This window comes from Pelobates fuscus, chromosome 1, assembly GCF_036172605.1.
Source record: "Pelobates fuscus isolate aPelFus1 chromosome 1, aPelFus1.pri, whole genome shotgun sequence".
Lineage (NCBI taxonomy): Eukaryota > Metazoa > Chordata > Amphibia > Anura > Pelobatidae > Pelobates > Pelobates fuscus.
This window is the reverse complement of record NC_086317.1, coordinates 350769206-350791167: the sequence shown is the minus strand read 5'-3', so window position 1 is coordinate 350791167 and position 21962 is coordinate 350769206.

Sequence of the window (21962 nt, the reverse complement as noted above, 5' to 3'; positions counted from 1 at the left end):
TTTATCACACTTGCTTTCTACATTGTGTCAAAGGATCACTATAGGGTCAGGAACACAAACATGTATTCCTGACCCTATAGTGCTAAACCCACCATTTAGGTGGCTTTCCCCCCCTTAAACCCATAAAAAAGATTAAAATTCACCTTATTTCCAGCGCGGCGCTGGCCCGCAGGCGCTGGCTCTGCCCCCTTTGTGAAATAATCAAAATGGCCGATTTTTAGCCAATTCAATGCTTTCCCATAGAATCAATGCATCTCTATGAGGAAAATTCAGCGTCTCCATGCAGAGCGTTGGAACGCTGAATGGCAGGGCTGCTTACTGTGCAGCCCTGAGTCAGGAAGTCCCTCCAGTGGTCATCTAAGAAGTGGCCACTTGGAGGTGTCCCTAGGGGCAATGTAAACACTGCCTTTTCACTGAAAAGGCAGTATTTACATGAAAATACCTGAAGGGAGCTATTATACTCACCAGAACAACTACATTAAGCTGTAGTTGTTCTGGTGACTATAGTGTCCCTTTAATGTTCCACTATACAAAATATATAGCACATATATGTTTTAATATTTTTTTTTACGCTATATGTTTTCTGCCAGTTTTTTTTATTTATAAAAATTATATTTTATATCTGATTTCAAAACACACCGATGGAATTCAAAGTAATAAGAATTTAATCAACCTTTTATTTTTATTTAGTTTTAAATAAACAAAATGAGCCTAGGAACAGATAAATATATACACATCATAATAAAAGAGCTTGAGTCAACAGAACATTATGTCCTTTATTTCCAAGTTGAATTCAAAGAAACAAAAAATATATAAACTAAATCTTTCTAGAACATTGGAAGCCAGCGGTTACATCTCAAACAGCTGTGAAACTACAGCTCCAATGAGCAGACCACATATCATTCTAATTTCACAACAGCTGGAAAGCTACTTGTTGGCGGTGTTCTAGAACATAATTAGCTTATTTATATTTACAACATTCTCATCTGACAGAGCTATGGAGCATCCTGATGTTGCCATAAATGTTCCCTGGCTAATTATTTACCAGTACAACTGTTCACTTCCTGAGGTGGATTTGCACTAAATCCTGTTATTAGTGTTGCTCTGCAATTGCCTTTGTCTGTGGCTGGAAGCAAAGCTCAAAGGCTATAGTCAGTCTTTTATTACATAAAATGTGAATAGAGGTTTGACCCAGCTTTCATCTTTTTCAGTTTCTGAATTCTATCAGCGTTTTATGTCTGTCCCAGCAAATTTGTTAATACTAAAGCAATTGGGTTGCATTTATGTAAGAGGATTGAATACACAATTATTATGGTAAATAATTATCTAAGGGTAAGCTACAGAATGTTTTAACTTGCACATTTATGATTTTTGGGTAAATCTGAGGTTATAAAGACACAAAAATTGGATACGGCAATATTATTATTATTATTATTATTATTATTGCCATGTATATAGCGCCAACAGATTCCGTAGCGCTTTACAATATTATGGGAGGAGAGATGTAACTATTTTTATTTATTTATTTATTATTGCAATTTATATAGTGCCAACAGATTCCGTAGCGCTTTAAAATATTATGAGAGGGGATTTAACTATAAATAGGACAATTACAATTAAACTTACAGGAACAATAGGTTGAACAGGACCCTGCTCGATCGAGCTTACATTCTATAGGAGGTGGGGTGTAAAACACATTAGGACAGGAATTTGCAATCAAATAAGGTGGGCTGCCCTTTAGGAGAGGGCAAGAGACAGGTATGTGAGGTATTGGTTAGTCTTGGAGGCCATAAGCTTTCCTAAAGAGATGGGTTTTAAGGCACTTCTTAAAAGATGCAAGACTAGGGGAGAGTCGGATGGCGGTAGGCAGGCTATTCCATAGGAAGGGAGCCGCCCGCGAGAAGTCCTGCAATCGCGAGTTGGCCGTACGAGTGCGGACAATGGACAGGAGGTGGTTACGGGCAGAGCGGAGAGACCGAGAAGGGACATACCTATGGATCTGTGAGGAGATATAAGAGGGGCTAGAGTTGTTCAGTGCTTTATAGGTGTGAGTTAGTACCTTGAATTGACTCCTATAGCATACAGGAAGCCAATGTAAGGACTGGCAGAGGGGTGAGGTGTGAGAGAAACGACTAGAGAGGAAAATCAGTCTAGCAGCAGCGTTCATTACGGACTGTAGGGGTGCAGTACGACTTTTGGGAAGACCAATCAGGAGAGGGTTACAGTAATCCATGCGGGAAATTACTAGAGCATGGACAAGCTCCTTGGTAGTATCTGGTGCAAGAAAGGGGCGGATGCGGGCTATGTTTTTAAGATGGAATCTACAGGATTTGGCAACATGCTGGATGTGAGGCTCAAAGGTGAGACCAGAGTCAAGTATGACGCCAAGACAGCGCGCTTGCGAGGATGGACTGATGTTGGTACCACAAACTTGAAGGGAGAGTGAAAGAGGAGGATCAGTATTAGGAGGAGGAAAGACAAGGAGCTCAGTTTTTGAGAGATTGAGTTTCAGAAAGCGGGAGGACATCCAGTCAGAGATGGAAGAAAGGCAAGCAGTGACACGTTGCAGGACGGCAGGGGAGAGGTCCGGGGAGGAGAGATATAGCTGGGTGTCATCAGCGTACAGGTGAAAGTGGAATCCAAAAGAGGTAATAAGTTTGCCAAGAGAGGCAGTATAAAGAGAAAATAGAAGGGGACCAAGGACGGAGCCTTGGGGGACTCCAACCGAGACAAGGCGAGGGGAGGAGGTATCATTAGAAAAGGAGACACTGAATGAGCGTTGGGAGAGATAAGAGGAAAACCACGAGAGCACAGAGTCACAGAGACCAAGTGATTGAAGAGTTTGAAGAAGGAGAGCATGATCAACGGTGTCAAAGGCCGCTGAGAGGTCAAGAAGAATTAGTATGGAGTAGTGGCCTTTGGATTTAGCTGCGATTAGGTCGTTAGTGACTTTGATAAGGGCAGTCTCTGTAGAGTGGAGAGGGCGGAAGCCAGATTGAAGGGGGTCAAGGAGAGAGTTGGAATTGAGGAAATGAGACACACGGGTAAAGACAAGTCTTTCCAGAAGCTTTGAGGAAAAAGGGAGCAGGGATATGGGACGGTAGTTAGAAAGGGTGGATGTGTCGAGGGATGGTTTTTTTAGTATAGGTACTACAGTGGCATGTTTAAGGTCAGCAGGGACGATGCCAGAAGAGAACGAGCAGTTGAAGATGTGTGTTAGAGAAGGCACGAGACAAGTGGAGAGAGATCTGATAAGGTGAGATGGGACAGGATCGAGCGGGCAAGTGGTGGGGTGAGAGGAGCAAAGAAGAGCAGCCACCTCTTGGTCAGTAGCTGGGGAGAATGTCTGAAGGGTAGGAAAGGTATGATTTATGTGTGATTGAGAAACAGAAAGGCAAGGAGGGGAGAATTCTTTCCTTAGCTGTTCAATCTTGTCAGTGAAGTAACATGCAAAGTTATCAGAAGTAAGGTTAGTTTTGGGGGTGGCCACAGCAGGGCGAAGAAGAGAATTAAAGGTGTCAAAGAGACGCCTGGGGTTGCGGGAACATGAACTAATGAGAGAGGAAAAATAGGACTGTTTGGCAAGGGCAAGGGCTGCACTGTATGAACACAATATGAATCTATAATGGAGAAAGTCTGATTGGGTACGAGACTTCCTCCAGGAGCGTTCAGCACAACGGGAGCATCTTTGCAGGTAGTGCGTTGATTTAGTATGCCATGGTTGGGGGCGGGTCCTCCTCGAGGTGCTGGTTTGGAGTGGCGCTGCAGTGTTCAAGGCAGATGTAAGAGTAGAGTTATATATGGAGATGGCCAGTGAAGGACAGGAGAGGGAAGGGATGGACAGCAGTTGTGAATCAATGTCAGCTGACAACTGTTGGAGATCAAGAGAATTAAGGTCCCTCCTGAGTTGAGGGGGGTTAGGCTGAGGTTGTTGGGTGAGGGGGTACGCAAGAGCAAATGATAAGAGGTGGTGATCAGAGAGTGGATATGGAGTGTTGAAGATATTGGTTACTGTACATGCATAAGTGAAGATTAGGTCAAGGGTATTGCCAGCTACATGGGTGGGAGAATTTGCCCACTGCGATAGCCCGAGGGAGGAAGTCATTGAAAGTAGTTTAGTGGAATAATAAATGGAATAATAAAATATGTGATTGCTCTTCTTCCTATGTGTTGAGCCACTTACTCCCCATGTGGGAAAAATTAAAAAAGAAATTAGATATACAAAACAAAATTTTTGGATTCCAAAGTATTGAGCATCTCGAAAGAGAAATACCTAATATTTCCTTAAAAAAATGGAAAGAAGGAAATATTATCACAATAGAAAATATTTACAAAGATGACAAGGTGAAACCATTTAGAACACTAAAAAATGAAGCGTCTCTTTCGCCACAGGAAGCTTTTTCATATATAAGGGTAAACAGCTACCTAAATAAACACAAATTTATGAATCAAGGGAATATATACAATGCAATAAAAGCAACTTTTGATAATAATGAAACAAGGAAATTATTCTCAAAAAGTATTAGAATACTGGATACTAAGGTGTCTGAACATCACCCAACAGCAATAAAAAGTTGGGAAAAACTTCTGCATATAAATATAGATATAGATAGTTGGTATGGGGCGTTAGCTAAGGTGAACAAATATGTGCACAGTATACATTTATTAGAAATCCATTACAAAGTGATAAATAAATGGTACTTGGTACCTACAAGATTGTTTAGAATCTCAACAGACAATGACCACCTATGTTGGAGATGTGGCGAATCAAGAGGAGATTATCTTCACATATGGTGGAAATGTAAAAAAGTAACTCCCTTGTGGAGCTGGGTGAGCACTTTGTTATTCAAACTGGACAATATCAGAATAGAGACTAGCCCAGACACGATGTTACTTCACTTTAGATGGCCCGCTTTAATTAAAAGAAAGCAGATATTGACAATTCATTGTCTGATAGCGGCAAAAATAATTATAGCGAGAAACTGGAAAAAGACAGATGAATTCTCCAAAGCAAAGTTCATACAACAAGTAAAATTTCAGATAAGAATGGAAATTGGAGTAAACAAAAGTCGAAGCAACAGTAAAGAGAATAATTTCTGGTTTACCTGGTTAGAATTATTAGAACAGGAGGAAAAAAATTACTTACCATAGAAATAGCTACCTATATAAAATATACTTCCATAAGTTAGATGGGATGAAGATGAAAGTCACCACTGTACCAAGTTAATGTGAAAGTTTAATGTGTGAGTGATAGATGCATGAATGCAGCAAGAGATTTTCCTCCCCTAATCTTACCCCCCACCACCCCTGACCACTACCTCCCAACAAGGGAGAGAGCGAATAGTGATGGACTCCCATAAGACGGAAGGGTAGCCCCCTAATACAAAGAGGTGGGGAATTCGGGGAGAAGTAGAGGAGGGCAAGAGAGGAGAGATATGAGGGGGAGGGGAGAGAGGGGTGGAGGGGAGGATGGAGGAGAGAGGGAAGGAGGAGAGATAGGGGTTATGGAAAGAAGTCAGGAGACAGGAAGAGAAAATACTAAATTGATGATGACTTTTTACCAAAGCCCTATACAATGATGTATTAGAAAATCTCTTGGCTGGTAATGTCTGAAATAAAAAAAAAAAAAAAAAAAAAGAAAGTAGTTTAGTGGCTGCAGAGGTCAAAGGTGGGTTTATAGGAATATTGAAGTCCCCGAGAATTAGGGATGGAATGTTAGAAGAGAGGAAATAGGGTAGCCAGGCAGCAAAGTGGTCAAGGAAGAGAAGAGGGGAACCAGGGGGACGGTAAATAACAGCAATGTTAGCAGAGAAGGATTTGAAAAGGCGAATTGAGTGTATTTCAAATGACGGGAAAGAGAGGGAGGGGGGGGGGTGGGAAGAGGTTTAAAAGAGCAGTGAGGGGAGAGGAGAAACCCAACACCACCACCTTTACATTCAGAGTTTCTTGGGTTGTGGGTAAGTTGGAGACCACCGAAGGACAAAGATGCAGGGGTGGCAGTGTCAGAGGGGGAGAGCCAGGTTTCTGTTAAGGCTAGTAAATCTATTGAACGAGAGATAAAGAAGTCATGGATAGCAGTGGATTTAGTTATATTGCAAACAGAGCATGCGTTCCAGAGGGCAGTATTGAAGGAGGAGCTAGAGGAACATGAGATGGGTATGAGATTAGTGTGGGTCCTTGGGTTAGTATGTGCTGTGTTTGTTGAGAGGGGACCAGGGTTTGGAGAGACATCACCAGCTGTTAGGAGCAGAAGGATAGAAAGGAAGTGAAGGTGGGAGTAGGATTTGAAAGTTTTGTAGGAGGGTATGTATGTAGAGGATTTGGGAGGAGTTGGTGGAGATAGGCTGGAAAGGTATGTGTAGAGTGCATGGGATGAATAGAGAGGGGAGGGGAGTAAGGTGGAAGTAATGATGATTGTGTTGCCAGGGACAGGTGAGTGAAAGGATAGGGATATTTTAGTGATCAGAGAAGTTAGTGTTAAAGTGAAAAATAGAAGGGAGAACATTAGAGAAAACTATAAATAGGACAATTACAGGAACGATAGGTTGAAGAGGACCCTGCTCAAACAAGCTTACAGTCTATAGGAGGTGGGGTATAAGACACATTAGGACAGGAAATAACATCTATAAGTCAATAAGTCTATCTATAAATCAATAAGTTAAATATACATTAAATTATTAAGACTCCAAAATGTACTGTTAAACACTGATTTCTAGGAAAATGTCTTCTTCTATAGCTACTGTTCAGTCCACATACTTCACTCTTTACCTCTTAAAAGTCTCAACAGTGATTTAACATCTTCCTTTCTTGGCCCTGCTTATTCATTTTTCTTAACGATGAATCCATCACACTCCGTAGACTATTTGTCATTTTAATGGACAATGGTCACTTTAACATTTTTTTTTTATATAATAATCCATCAAATATGGAAAGGAAATACATATTTGTTCAATTAAGTATATGTAAAAATGTGAAGAAAAAACAACAAACCATCGATACATTTAGTATATCACAGGATCCTTCACCCATATACATGTACCTTGGGTCAGACAGTGTTTGAAAATCGACAGGTAGTCTCTATAATCTTAAATACTTCAGTTCCTGCAAAGAAACAGGGAAGAAACTAACTGTCCATTTTCAAACATTACTTGACCCAAGGAACATGTATGGATTGTGTCATATACTAAAGGTATGGATGAGTTTTTCCTCATTTTTACATATACTTAATTTAAAAATATATGTATTTCCTTTTGATATTTGATGAAAGGATTATTATTATAAAACTATTTTTAAGATGACAGTTGTCCTTTAAATCAGGAGGAAGACCACTTTCAGATTTACTGTTAAATGTTCTATAAAAAGCACTTATCAGTTAGCATGTGATATTTGTCAGTAATTTTCCGACAACCAACCCAAAAAGCAAACATATGTTGGAAAATAATATATTTAATCGTTAAAAGTTAAGATGGTATCTTTTGCTATCAGATCAGGTCTTGAACTATTTTTTTCACGTACACATATCTATGTCCTAATATAGCATAGTAAACAGTTTCTGCAAATTATTATTCAGTAATATAATGGTCTAATTGTAATGTAATCTGTTGTGGAATATACGGTATATAACTTTTACCCATTGGCTTGATCTCACTGTTGGCATATGTTAATACTCCGATATAAAACAAAGATTACAGATGGAATTAGTTATGAAATGAAATATATGAATAACACATGACTAATTTTGTACAACAGTTATCTTCCTTTTAAGATAATTATCTTTAGTAGATTATACTGGTGGAAAAATGTGCTGTTTACTATATGATAGTGATAGAATTAATGGTAAAAATAGAATGCCACAGAAAGAAAGCCAGTCCATAGTTTATACTACTTTTGGTATCTTTTACATTCAGAAGACAAATAAAATAAGAATCTAAATAATAAAAACAATTGATATGGATTTCACAAGGGAGAAACAATATATTTAGTGAGTTAGGGCTAAGATGAAATTATAGTCCTCAAAGACATCCCCAGAACACTGGTACCATAAAATAGGTAAGTTCTCATACAATAACTATGGGGACTAAAAGTAAATAATTTGAATGCAGGTCAACAGCAAAATTTACTCCAAAAGAGAAAATTGTATTTTGTTAGTTTTAATTATCTACTTTTTATTTTGTATTAGTTTATATATACACCTGTCATATTCCTATATTATCTTGGACCAGTTTTGTTTGTATTGTATGTCCTATTTTTGTGGGTATTGGTTTTTGTTGGAGTGTGATTCTCCAATACTTCGATATTGCATATTACATTTTTACGCATTGGAAGGTTTATCCTTTACATATATATGATGTAATTTGCCCTATCTGTGTGTTTTACCCGGGAAAGGATGTTTTTTGTAGTACCTTTTTCGGTTGTGTACTGTATATTTATATTGTTATAAAACTTAATAAAAAAGATTTATAAAAAAATAAATAATAGTTTATATATAGATAGAGCAGCTGTGATAATATATCACCCATTAACCACCCACTTGCACTATGTCAAATGTAAGGTTCAAATGCTAACCCTGTATGTTCAAAATACAAAATTATTATCGGCTAGCATAAGTAGATATAAAATGTCAAATAAATAAATCAGTTTAAACTACTGCAAACACCTGCACAAGTTATCTTTTAAACATACTGCTAAGAACAAATAAAACAATTAAAAACAAAAAAAACACACAAACAGGTTGCCATTTGTCTCCATTATACACTCTCAATATTTAGCTGCATAGTCCCTTGGCTTCACTCCATGTTGTACTATTCCATATCCCCCAAAATTTCAAATGGACAAAAGAGGGACACTTTAACTTTGAGGGGAGTGAGTGTGGGTGTGGCTGGGGGCAGAATTGTTGTCAGAAACTTTACGCGACTTACTAATAACAATTTATGCAACTAAAATGTGATTTAAAACAAGAACAAGGTTTCTTGTTTCCACAGACTGATTGTAGTTTAAAGACACATCTATTGTAATTTAAAGACACATTACTGTATTATTGTTGTAGAGTTCTGTTATATACACCAACAATATGAATCATCTGGAAAAGAGAGACATTAGAATCTGTAATTATGCACATAGGCCTCCCTCTCAAACTGAATCCATGTCAGGACTTTCCATATTTATCCAGCCTACATTCCCATGTCTGTTCTACTCCCAATGTCATAGTTTTACATAGTGTTCCAAGCTGTTTTGTAGCTCGACACATTAACACAGGTTCTACATATCTGGAGTAAGGGGGACAGGAATTTTGCACCCAGTGTCCCTTTAATTTTAAGCACACAGTTAACTATGGAATGCACACAGTTAACGCTCTGATGCCACTGTATATAAATATAACTCAGATATGATCAGAAATAAGATTACAAATGGAACTGGTTGTATAATTAAACACATGAATGACACATGACTAATTTTGGGGAGCAACTTTTTGTTTTTTGATGATAATCATCTGTTACTTACACCGATGGAAATAAATGTGCTGCAATGTATTTAACAGTTAAAATTAGAACACCATGGAAATATGTAACCACACATGTCTGCGTTCAGAAAATTAACAAAAGAAAAAAACAGGCCATAAAATGGGTAAAGTCACCATTTGATTTTATTCAGCCATGGCTAGACCTGCCAGTTCGGACCTCGAGGATGTCATCAGACCCCTGTCACCGTAACATGTGCCATTTGAAATAAATAGGCAAAGTCAATGATTTTGTACCATACACCATACACTTTACACAAAGAAGGACGAAGGACCGGAAGTAAAAGTCCAGGAATATGAAGGTACAGAAGCAGAGAATACCTAACATAATATATATATATATATATATATATATATATATATATATATATATATATGGTAAATATAAATATAAATAAGAAACATGGGGGGATGGTTATATATATATATATATATATACACACACACACATACATACATACACAAACACACACGTATGCATATACATTTCTTTTCTATTTGGTTTTTAGCCAGTTTGCGTAAAGCTTCTACATGTTTTCTATGTATTTATTTATTTACCCTGCTGCTCAGAATTATTTTTATTAATTAAAACACTTTTTATTTTTTGACTGATCAATCAATGTAGTTGATGTGCCTTTAGCTTCTCCTATCATTGATATTCCTTTTTAAACAGCTGCATCCCTTTTGCCAAAATGTATGACTAAGTCATTGAGTTGAAACAGGTTAGAACATCTGGCTATTCTTTTATGCTTCATTATGGGTAGATCTCACTGATACTGCTGTCAGTGGAATTAAATAAAATTGTAGCTCTTAATCCTACCGAGTTAATGTTTATTGGACTTGCACTGTAAGACATGCAGGTCTATGATGTACTTACCTGGTAGTTTAAAGGACCACTATAGTGCCAGGAAAACAAACTCGTTTTCCTGGCACTATAGTATTAATCGCCCCCCCTCACCCTCATGGCCCCCCTCCCGCCGGGCTGAATGGAGAGGAAGGGGTTAAATCACTTACCTTTCTCCAGCACTGGTGACACTCCTCCTCCTTCGGTCATCGGCTGAATGCGCATGCACGGCAAGATCCGCGCGCGCATTCAGTCAGTCCATAGGAAAGCATTCTCAATGCTTTCCTATGGCCGCTGGCGTCTTCTCACTGTGAAAATCAATGAGACAGCCACTAGAGGCTGGATTAACCCATATGTAAGCAGAGCAGCTTCTCTGAAACTGCTATGTTTACAGCAGGCAGGGTTAACCCTAGATGGACCTGGCAAGTGGTCTGGGTGCCTATAGTGATCCTTTAAAACAATACTTTGTCCATAAATGTTATCATTAGTATATAGGAGCACACAACCAATTTAACCACACCAACACATGTAGAATATTGAAAAGAAGTAAGGATTCAAAGTTTTATAAGAGGAGCTTCCTTACTGGTAAAAATAGCACACACTATAAAATGCCAGTTGCACACCAAACTACCAAAATAAACCAAATATGTATTTGTATGGAATATACATTAAAATGATATAGAAAACAATCTCTTATAAGAGAGATTCATAATCATTTGTGTAAAATCAATCTTCCGAATCCTGTCTTACCAAGTGTTATGATTTTATTGCCTTCTGTATGGTTGCAATCATAACTTTGGATATTGTATCAGTGGAGTCTTCTATTTGCACAAAGGAGTCCATTATTACCATGACAGTGTTCTTCAATTTCCTGTAGGGACAATGTGGGAGAAAATGAATATTATATACGGTACATGAAAGACAAGTGGTTGTGAGGAGGACTTCTAAAAGTACAACCGTGAAGAACAACCGTAAAGTACAAATCAGTGACACATTCAAAATAAAGTTGCTGAGCAAGGTGAGCGCATCAACATATATAGTATGCAATCAAAGACCAACTTGTGTAAACAGTTATCAAAAAAGAGCAAAGTCACAAAATAAAAAAAATAAAAATAAAAAAGTTGCAAAAAAATGAACGAGAAAGATAAAGCACATTATCTTTTTTCAGACTGCTTTTTTGTTTAGTTTTTTCATTTTGTGACTTTGTTCTATAACAATGAAACACATAATTGATAACTGTTCACAATAGTGAGTCTTTGATTGCACCGTGCACAATATTTTTGCTGATTCTCTCAAATTACTGAACTTGACATATGAGGGATTTTTGCTATATCATGTATTTTTATGTAGTCGGTATTTTATTTTTATTTTGTGTGGAACTGGTATTGTATATAGTGTGTGCCTTCTTTATGTTCAGTCTTTATTATGGATCACTCTGTTTCATGCATTTTGCTTGTGTTAGCTCCAGTCTTTGTGTATACATTTTGTTATACAGAGTTTAATTTACCCCAAACTCTGCAATTCACTGTAAAAGGCTTATCTTGAAAAGCTATGAGTTAAGCTCAAGAATAAAGAAATACTGATTTATTATAAAACTATAAAAATGAAAAATATACAGAAATAGTCGAACACACAGAAAACTAAACATGAACTGCCTGCAAGGTTATCCCTTACATAGGCATTCCAGTCATACTATAGCCTCCTTTAAAAGGTCACACATGCATATTTTCAGTGTTGTCCCTTGTTATTAATATTAGATTAGGAATTGTGAAAGAAATCTCAACCACTTCCTGGGTGAAGTGAAGATCTTGAAAGGCAGTTAAGAACCCTTGTAAAACTTGAGACATTCATTCATTGTTGTGAATGATATTTCTGTATATACACCTGTAAATTAATGTCTCTCTCTCGCGCTCTCTCAATCTGTGTGTGTGTATATATATATATATATATATATATATATATATATATATATATATACACACACACACACACATACACACACACACACTTGTTGGAAGCAAAATCTACATCACAAAGAGTATATATTAAGCAAGCTTATCACCAACAAGAGCCTTGATGTACTTGTAGAATCAGGTCTGCAGTTCAACAACCACTAGAACTCTGCATTCCAAATAGCAAGCCAAATATAGGAAAACATAATATGTGAAAGATCGAGGGGATAAATCTAATGTTCACCAATCTGTGTATTAAAAAGAAATACTCTCACAAAAATAAAAAAACAGCATTTAGAATATATCACAACATGTACAGAGTATTATGGTAACTCTAACCCTTTTAAAAAACAAAAACAAACAATTTTTATTTTTTTTATTTTAGAATACCCTACTGGGAATTATGGTCCCCCCCCACCTTCACCCCAGTAATCTACAAAAAAAATGGTAATCTTGCTGTACTCAACAGCCTCTCGTTATAGCCTCTAAACATACTCTTGTCCCTCACACTCCGTGGTTCAATCAAACGCCACAATGCAAGGCCCTGCACAGAGCAAGGTAAAGGAGGGAGGGGTTAGACGGAGGAAGTGAGGAGATAAAATAAAATAAATAACTCTCACTAGGGGAAGGTGTGGGGAATGCAGAGATATGGAATGAAATTTCCCTTGCAAAACGTATTCCATCTGTTGCCAGCGCGCTGATAACAGATGTCATTTTTGCACAGATTTAACATTAGGCAGTCAACAGAGCACAATAAAAAAAAATAATTGCAAATATTTTTGGATGTGCAGTGTTTCAAGCAGGAACGCTGCTCATACACTAAAACAGATGTGGTCATGGTGGATAGAGTAACTTTTTAACGTTCAATCTATGGACCAGATCATGGCTGTCCATTCAATATTTCAAGAATAAGAGTATAAATCGAATTATAAATTGATACATATTGAACTATAATGTCAAGTTTCCTAGTACTTCTGTAAGGACATTCAATAATCAGTCGCTCATGAATCATATACATAAAAATAAATTATATAGCAAAAATCTCTCATATAAAAAATGTAATACAGCTTTATAGCTAGAAAGGGGATATACTATTTATTTATTATTGACAATTATATAGCGCCAACATATTCCGTATTGCTTTACAATACTATAAGTAGGGGAGATTTAAACAATAAATTAGACAATTACAAAAGCTTACAGGAACAACAGTTTGAAGAGGACCCTGCTCAAACATGCTTACAGTCTAGAGGAGGTGGGGTACAAAACACAATAGGACAGGAAATGGCAATCAACAAGAAATGATAAAGCAGAATTGGAGGAGAATGTAGAGTGCCCTTTAGGAGAGAGCAAGGGACAGGTAAGTGAGGTAGAGGTTACTCTGGGAGGCCATAAGCTTTCCCAAACAGATGGGTTTTGAGGCACTTTTTAAACGAGTGAAGACTACAGGAGAGTGTGATAGCGGTAGAACTCCTGCAAGTGTGAGTTGGCCATACGGGTGCAAGTAGTGGACAGTAAAAGGTAATTGGCAGAGCGGAGAGACCAAGTAGGAGCATACCTATGGATCAGTGAAGCGATATAAGAGGGAGTAGAATTATTCAGTGTATTTTAGGTATGAACTAGTACTTTGAAATGACTCCTATAGGATACAGAAAGTCAATCTAAGGACTGACAGAGGAGTGAGGTGTGAGAGAAGCAACTGGAGAGGAAAATCAGTATAGAGGCAGCATCCTGTAGTGGGGCAGTACACCTTCTGTGAAGACCAATTAGGAGAGGGTTCCAATAATCCATGCGACAGATTACTAAAGCATGAACAAGCTCCTTAGTAGCGGTCTTGTGTAAGGAAGGGGTGGATGCGAGCAATGTTATTAAGGTGGGATCAACAGGATTAAGTAACTGTCAGGATTATATTGATCCAGCACGCAGAATAGTATCACATCCTAGAACTAAGGGTAACGTCTTACCAGGCCGTAAAATGGCCAGACTTAACGTACCCGAGAATAGTGAGAAAACTAGCCGAGGTCAGGGACAAAGAACAAGACACAGCGATAAGGAAAATGCAAAAATCAAGGGTACCAGAAATCAGGGAAGTCAAAACAAAGCCAAAGTCAAAAAACAGAAAAACACAATCAGGAACACACTCTCGGATTACCATCTAAGGGAAACCACGACAGGGCAATGAGCTAAGGAACAAGTGAGTTTAAATAACCCTCTTGGAAATCTGATTGGCTGTACCTAGCCCTTGACCCCAAAAAGTGTGTGTGCATCTTTTGCGTGACGTCACAAGCACGTCGATGTTGTCTTTATCATGGACGGATGTGGGGCTTTATAATTGCGTGGGTCCCCAGTGGCCGGCGTGCACCGTCATGCCACACAAGCCAGGCATCATGGCGAAGACCGCCGAGCGGCACTCCCATCAATCTTCGGAAGGTAATTATCTAAATTTTTGCCACATGGATACGAAGGATTCGGTCCAGTAACAGACTGGATGTGAGGCTCAAAGGTGAGGCCAGAATAAAATATAATGCCAAGACAGCACGCTTGTAAGGATGGGCTGATGTGAGAGCAAAAGAGAAGGATCAGTATTAGGAGGAGGAAAGACAAGAAGCTCAGTTTTAGAGAGATAGAGTTTCAGAAAGAGGGAGGACATCCAATCAGAGATGGAAGATAGAATTTGAAATTCACTTTGTATTCACAGAAATTTACACTTTATTATAAAAAACTCTGTTACGTAACCAGCATTCAGACTCCCATGAATTTACTGTTCATAGGATTGATTTGTTTACATTACAATCTGATTGCATGTGTAGCTGCCTATCTTGCTTGTTGGAACATGCAGCATGAGCTCAGTTTAACTTGGTAAGGAAAGAGTTTATATGCTTGATTCAACCTATTTATGTTTAGAATTAGTTTTTTATTTTTTCATCATTCATTCAACAAGAATGAATACATTATCAAGAAAAGAGACAGTAATGCAGACTGCATACATACCTGGAAAGTTATTTAGTGATTTATTATAAGATAAAATAGGTATAGACCTCTCACACAGTCTGGTTAAAGGAGATGGAGAAAGGACAACCATTTCAGGAATTTAGAAAGGGAATTTCACTTTTTTCTAAATTGCCACAATTATAATATTTAAAGGGGAGGCTGTTCATCTGTCATTCCAGGCTTCATTATTACTCTTGAAATATATGAAAGTATGCAGACAATTAAATTATATTGAATTATCCAAGAGGCACTCTTATTCTTTCAATAAATGCCAAATTAACTCATTAATCCTCTCCAGGGTCTGAGCTTTACTGGCTCTGTTTGAACAGTGGCGACTAGTGTATTTTTTGCAATAAGTGGGGTGCAAGAGAGAAGAAGATTTTTGCACACTGTCAGTATATACTGTATATACATACCTACTCACACATATCTAATAGCATATTAGCATGCTAAAAATTATGACATTTTTTTAAACATCTTTGTAAACAGTTCATCTTCCAGTCATTTTAACAAGACATCACTTTTTCAGTAGTAATTCAAATTTCTTTAATATATTGTTCCAATATCATACTTCAAGGAAGCACTCAGATGCCCATTTCAAAGTAATGTGACCAGCATTCTGAGGTGAAATGTAGTGAGTGATTATAGCTGTTACATATAGGATTACATATAGGGATCAAAACAGAACTCACTTTGTTGCTGCTGAGCAGAGGTATTTATACCAAAGGAGGATCTTTAGCATACAATAGCTTAATTAACAATACCTGTAGTCAGTGTCGTAGATATAGGGGCCACAGGGGTCGCAGCCCTGCGACCGGGTACCAGCCACCATGTTTTGCTGCCCTGGCCCGCATGGCAAACTGCCGGGGCAGCCGTTCAAGAGGTCCATCGGGTGGCCCATGTTGTTAGAGCCACCCGATGGAGATGGATTTTCAAGGGGCCCGGTCAACGCTGGGCGCTTTAACAGCTCCTCCCAGCTATCAGAGAGCCACACGGGAAGAAGCAGAGGAGGGAGTCAGAGTGGGAACTCTGACTCCCATCAGCCTGAGCCACCACTAGACCCCAGGAAAAGTCACCCTCCTGCACCTAAACAGGAGGGTGACCTAAACATTTTGTATATGTGTGTGTGTGTTTGTTTGTATGTATGTGTGTATGTGTCTGTATGTATGCAGGGGCGGACTGACCGGTCGGGCACTTCGGACATGGTCCGAGGGCCCGGCCGGGAGGGGGGCCCGCCATCAGGGGGCCCGGCCGCCCCTTTAAATGTTGCAGCCGCCTGAGCGCTCTCCTAAGGGAGCTCAGGCGGCTGCAGCTTCTCACCTCACCTCCCCTCCCCTCCCCTGTAGCGTAGCCGAGCAGCTTTCCGGTCCGCGGTGCCCGGCCGGAGTGATAGGAAGGTGCACACTGAGTGTGCACCTTCCTGTCAGTCCGGCCGGGTACAGGAAACAGAAACTCCTGTTCCGCGCGGAACAGAAGTTTCTGTTTCCTGTACCCGGCCGGACTGACAGGAAGGTGCACAGTGTGCATTTTCCTATCACTCCGGCCGGGCACCGCGGACCGGAAAGCCGCTCGGCTACGCTACAGGGGAGGGGGGGGTAAAAGAGAGAGAGGGGGGGTAAAAGAGAGAGAGGGGGGGTAAAAGAGAGAGGGGGGGGTAAAAGAGAGAGAGGGGGGGTAAAAGAGAGAGAGGGGGGTAAAAGAGAGAGAGGGGGGTAAAAGAGAGAGAGGGGGGGGTAAAAGAGAGAGAGGGGGGTAAAAGAGAGAGAGGGGGGGTAAAAGAGAGAGGGGGGTAAAAGAGAGAGAGGGGGGTAAAAGAGAGAGAGGGGGGTAAAAGAGAGAGAGGGGGGGTAAAAGAGAGAGAGGGGGGGTAAAAGAGAGAGGGGGGTAAAAGAGAGAGAGGGGGGTAAAAGAGAGAGAGGGAGGGGGGTTAAAAGAGAGAGGGAGGGGGGGTTAAAAGAGAGAGGGAGGGGGGGGTTAAAAGAGAGAGGGGGGGTAAAAGAGAGAGGGAGGGGGGGTTAAAAGAGAGAGGGAGGGGGGGTTAAAAGAGAGAGGGGGGGTTAAAAGAGAGAGGGAGGGGGGGTTAAAAGAGAGAGGGGGGTTAAAAGAGAGAGGGAGGGTGGGTTAAAAGAGAGAGGGAGGGGGGGTTAAAAGAGAGAGGGGGGTTAAAAGAGAGAGGGAGGGGGGGTTAAAAGAGAGAGGGAGGGGGGGTTAAAAGAGAGAGGGGGGGTTAAAAGAGAGAGGGGGGGTTAAAAGAGAGAGGGGGGTTAAAAGAGAGAGGGAGGGTTAAAAGAGAGGGGGGTTAAAAGAGAGGGGGGGTTAAAAGAGAGGGGGGTAAAAGAGAGGGGGTAAAAAGAGAGAGGGAGGGGGGTAAAAAGAGAGAGGGAGGGGGGTAAAAAGAGAGAGGGATAGGGGTAAGAAGAGAGAGGGAGGGGGTAAGAGGAGGGAGGGGGTAAGAAGAGAGGGAGGGGGGTATGAAGAGAGGGAGGGAGGGTAAAAAGAGGGGGAGGGGGGTAAGAAGAGAGGGAGGGGGGTAAGAAGAGAGAGGGAGGGGGTAAGAGGAGGGAGGGGGGTAAGAAGAGAGGGAGGGGGTAAGAGGAGGGAGGGGGGGTAAGAAGAGAGGGAGGGGGGTAAGAAGAGAGGGAGGGAGGGTAAAAAGAGGGGGAGGGGGTTAAGAAGAGGGGGAGGGGGTTAAGAAGAGAGGGGGGAGTAAGAAGGGAGGGGGGAGTAAGAAGGGGGTAAGAAGAGGGGGAGGGGGGAGTAAGAAGGGGGTAAGAAGAGGGGGAGGGGGGGTAAGAAGAGGGGGAGGGGGGAGTAAGAGGAGGGCAATTGCCCCCTTCCCTGTCATACACTGCCCACCCATACACACACAGCCCCCCATACTAACATTGCCACACACATACACAGCCCCCTCGTACACACATTGCCCCACACACCCTACACATTCACACACTACACCCCCTCACACACACTGAACCTTTCACACACACTGAACCTTTCACACACACACTGCACCCCTTACACATTGCACCACTGCTCCTATACCCTACTACAGCCTCATATCCCAGCAGACCCCAGGTAAGTTGTCAAACTGTTCTTAAACGGTTTGACTACTTACTCTAGGAGGGGGGCCCGGCCCTCCTGGCACCATAACGACTACACAGAGCAGTAGTGGTTATTGTGCATGGATTATTTCTTTAAATAATCTACGAGTGCCCCAGTAGCCAGCCCACAGGCCGGCCAGCCAGCCAGCCAGCCCACAGGCTGGCCAGCCAGCCCACAGGCTGGCCAGTAGCCAGCCAGCCAGGCCACCAGTTAGGCTTAAAGCCAGCAAGCCACATCCTGCCAGCCAGCAAGCCACAGCCAGCAAGCCACAGCCTGCCAGCCGCAGCGAGCAAGCCCACAGCCTGCCGGCAGTAGCCAGCAAGCCCACAGCCTGCCAGCAAGCCCACAGCCTGCCAGCCGCAGCCAGTAAGCCCACAGCCTTACAGCAAGCCCACAGACTGCCAGCCAGCAACAGTAATTAAGGTAAGAGGAGCCAACTTGGCCTAGGTATCAGCGAGCTATGTTGTGTTGCTATATTGTGAATAGGAACCAGAGTGTTGGAGAGACCCCCCCTCCAGGCCCCATTAGACTCCATTGTAGTCTCTAATGGGACCTGGAGGAAATTCTTTCTAACACACTCTCTAAAGGACACTGAGATAGCCTCTGCTAGAATTCTCCCCCCCCCCCTCCCCTCCATGGCCCATTAGCCCTCAATTGAAGTCTCTACTGGGGCCGGGAGGCGACTGTTTCCAGCAGGGACACTGAGATGGCCTCTGTTAGAAAGACCCCCTTCCAAGCCTATTAGACTCCATTGTAGTCTCTAATAGGGCCTGCAGGGTATTCTTTCTAACACACTCTCTAAAGGACACTGAGATAGCCTCTGCTAGAAAGACCCCCCTCCATGGCCCATTAGCCCTCAATTGTAGTCTCTACTGGGGCCTTGAAGGGATTATTGCACTTTTGTTCCTTGTGTCTAAAGATTGTGTAGGGTGTGGCTGGAGGCGGTGCATGGAGGCGGGACATGGGTGGCGCTTGCTGCGGAGTATGGGTGGGGCCTGTAAGGGGGCCCTTGATTTATTTTGCCCGGGGGCCCTGAGGGTTCTCAGTCCGCCCCTGTATGTATGTGTGCCTGTCTGTTTGGATGTATGTATGTGTGTCTTGTGTGTGTGTGTGTGTGTGTATGTGTCTGTCTGTATGTGTCTGTGTGCCTGTGTGCCTGTGTGTATGTGTCTGTCTGTATGTATATGTGTGTGTGTCTGTCTGTATGTGTGTGTGTGTCTTTGTATGTAAGTGTGTCTTATGTGTGTTTGTCTGTCTGTATGTGTCTGCATGTGTCTCTGTCTGTATGTATGTTTGCCTGTCTGTTTGTATGTATGTCTTTGTATGTATGTGTCTTGTGTGTGTGTCTGTCTGTGTCGGTCTGTATTTATGTGTCTTTCTGTATGTGTGTGTATGTATGTGTGTGTGTGTGTATGTATGTGTCTCTGTATGTATGTGTCTCTGTATGTATGTGTGCGTCTGTCAGGGGGTGGGAAGAGAGGGAGCAGAGAGAGGGAGACAAGGGGGGGAAGAGAGGGGGAGACGAGGGGGGAGGGCATGGATTGTGTGTGTACGCCACTGCATATAGTTCTCCATCAAGTCCTCTTCCTATAACTTCTTGCTTTTATTGTTGAAAACAGGCCTCAGCCTATCAAAACAAACAAATACTCTGAACCATTTTATCCATATTACTGTTGTTAACAAAATATGTGGATAGAATACAAAAGTCTTTCAGACTAACGTGCCCATTTACTATAGTTCAAACAACCTGAAATATAGATATTTATGAACCAATAAATATCCCTTGTAAAATTCCCACCCAAGCAAGAGGAACCCCTGTCATGCAACCCTGGATCCATGATACAGCCCAGTTGTGTGCAGCTAAATTAACTATATTAATATCATGTTTCTAGGATCATGCTAGGTTTGTGAAAACCTCTAAATGTCCAAATTATAGTGTACATTTGTCATCATTAAGGGGTTAATAAATACAGTTTTGTGGTAGAATGTAAAAAAAAAGGTGCTGTTGTTGCTTTGTAGCGTTGTATTTGTGCATTGCATTTGTATATATTCATGAGTAGTTTGTGGTGTATGATACCTATAAATGTGGGCTGTGTATGGGGGTTGCTTGTGGAATTGTTTGTGTGGATATGTCACATTGTGTGTTTGGTGGTGGTTTGGTGTGTATGTGTGGGGCTGCTTTTAGTATTGCATGTGAGAAACTGTGTGTGGGGTTGTATGTTTATCATGGTTCCTGTTCAGCTGCTTTGGTCTTAAATTTAAAATTTACTGTGAATTCACTCTGAATCCCTGACAATTCTCATTTTAGTGAATAACCCTGAAAAGTCTTTTACAAAAAAGCATGATTACTAATATACTTGAAATATATTAATCTAAGCATTCTGTCACGCAACATGTCACTTTTGGCCAGACAGCAGCATGTGACACATATTTGGCCATTATAAAACGCAAATTTGTCAAACGTGTGCATACTCCCTGACAATATGTAAACAAGGCATAATGTCACCTTATGGTATGTAGTCACATAGTCTAATTTCCATTTTATCATTTTCATGGAAATGTATGAATTCTGGATTTTAACAGGCTGGGACTGAAGTGCTGTTTGGCAGTGTATGGATTTGCTGTGCTCTGAATGTGAAATGAATTTCCTAATCACTACATTTCCTTTGTGAGCTCACTTGTAAATTGTTCATTTATTTCACACCAGAATCACTTGGATTCCACATACCGTTTAGCAGCTCTTTCCAGACTAACTCACAGAATACAGGTTTCATAAGCATAAATACAAGAATTAGAGAGTAAACAAAACTGTACAGTCTAATGCAACACTCTGTCCACTACACTTTAATATCATAGTCATATATAATGTTAAAATGTTGTAAATGTGTGACACACACACACACACACACACACACACTGTTCCTTTTTGATACCTGACAAATGTATAAATATATTGATAATTAGTTCTACAGACATCCCAAGTCTCCCGGTAGGTTTGGGAGACTCCCGCATTTGTAGGGTGTTTCCCTGACACCCGCTAGTCTTATCCAACATCCCGGAAATCATACACACAATCTTACATACAATATATATCAGATTGTGTGTGCAATTTCCAGAATTTTATATACGCTAAATGCTCTCAAATTAGGGGCATTTAGCATATATAAATATTACCCACCTGATACATATTTTTTTTGAACAAGGGCCCGGTGTGGTGCCCGGCCCTTTAGGAGCCTGACCGGTCCCCTGCAGTATCTGCCAGCTGGAAAGAAGTACATAGCCTACTTCCTTCCAGCTAAGAACACAGCCGCGCGGGAGGTAGGAGGCTGGAGGAGGCTGGAGGAAGCAGATCAAATTACTATACCATGTGTCTGTGTGTGTAAGATTGTGTGAATCTGTGTGTGTATCTGTGACATTGTGGATCCTGTGTTTGTGTATCTGTGTGTGTATCTGTGACAATGTGAATCTGTGTGTGTGTGTGTGTGTGTGTGTGTATCTGTGACAGTGTGAGTCTGTATGTGTGTTTCTGTGTGTGTATCTGTGCCAATGTGAATCT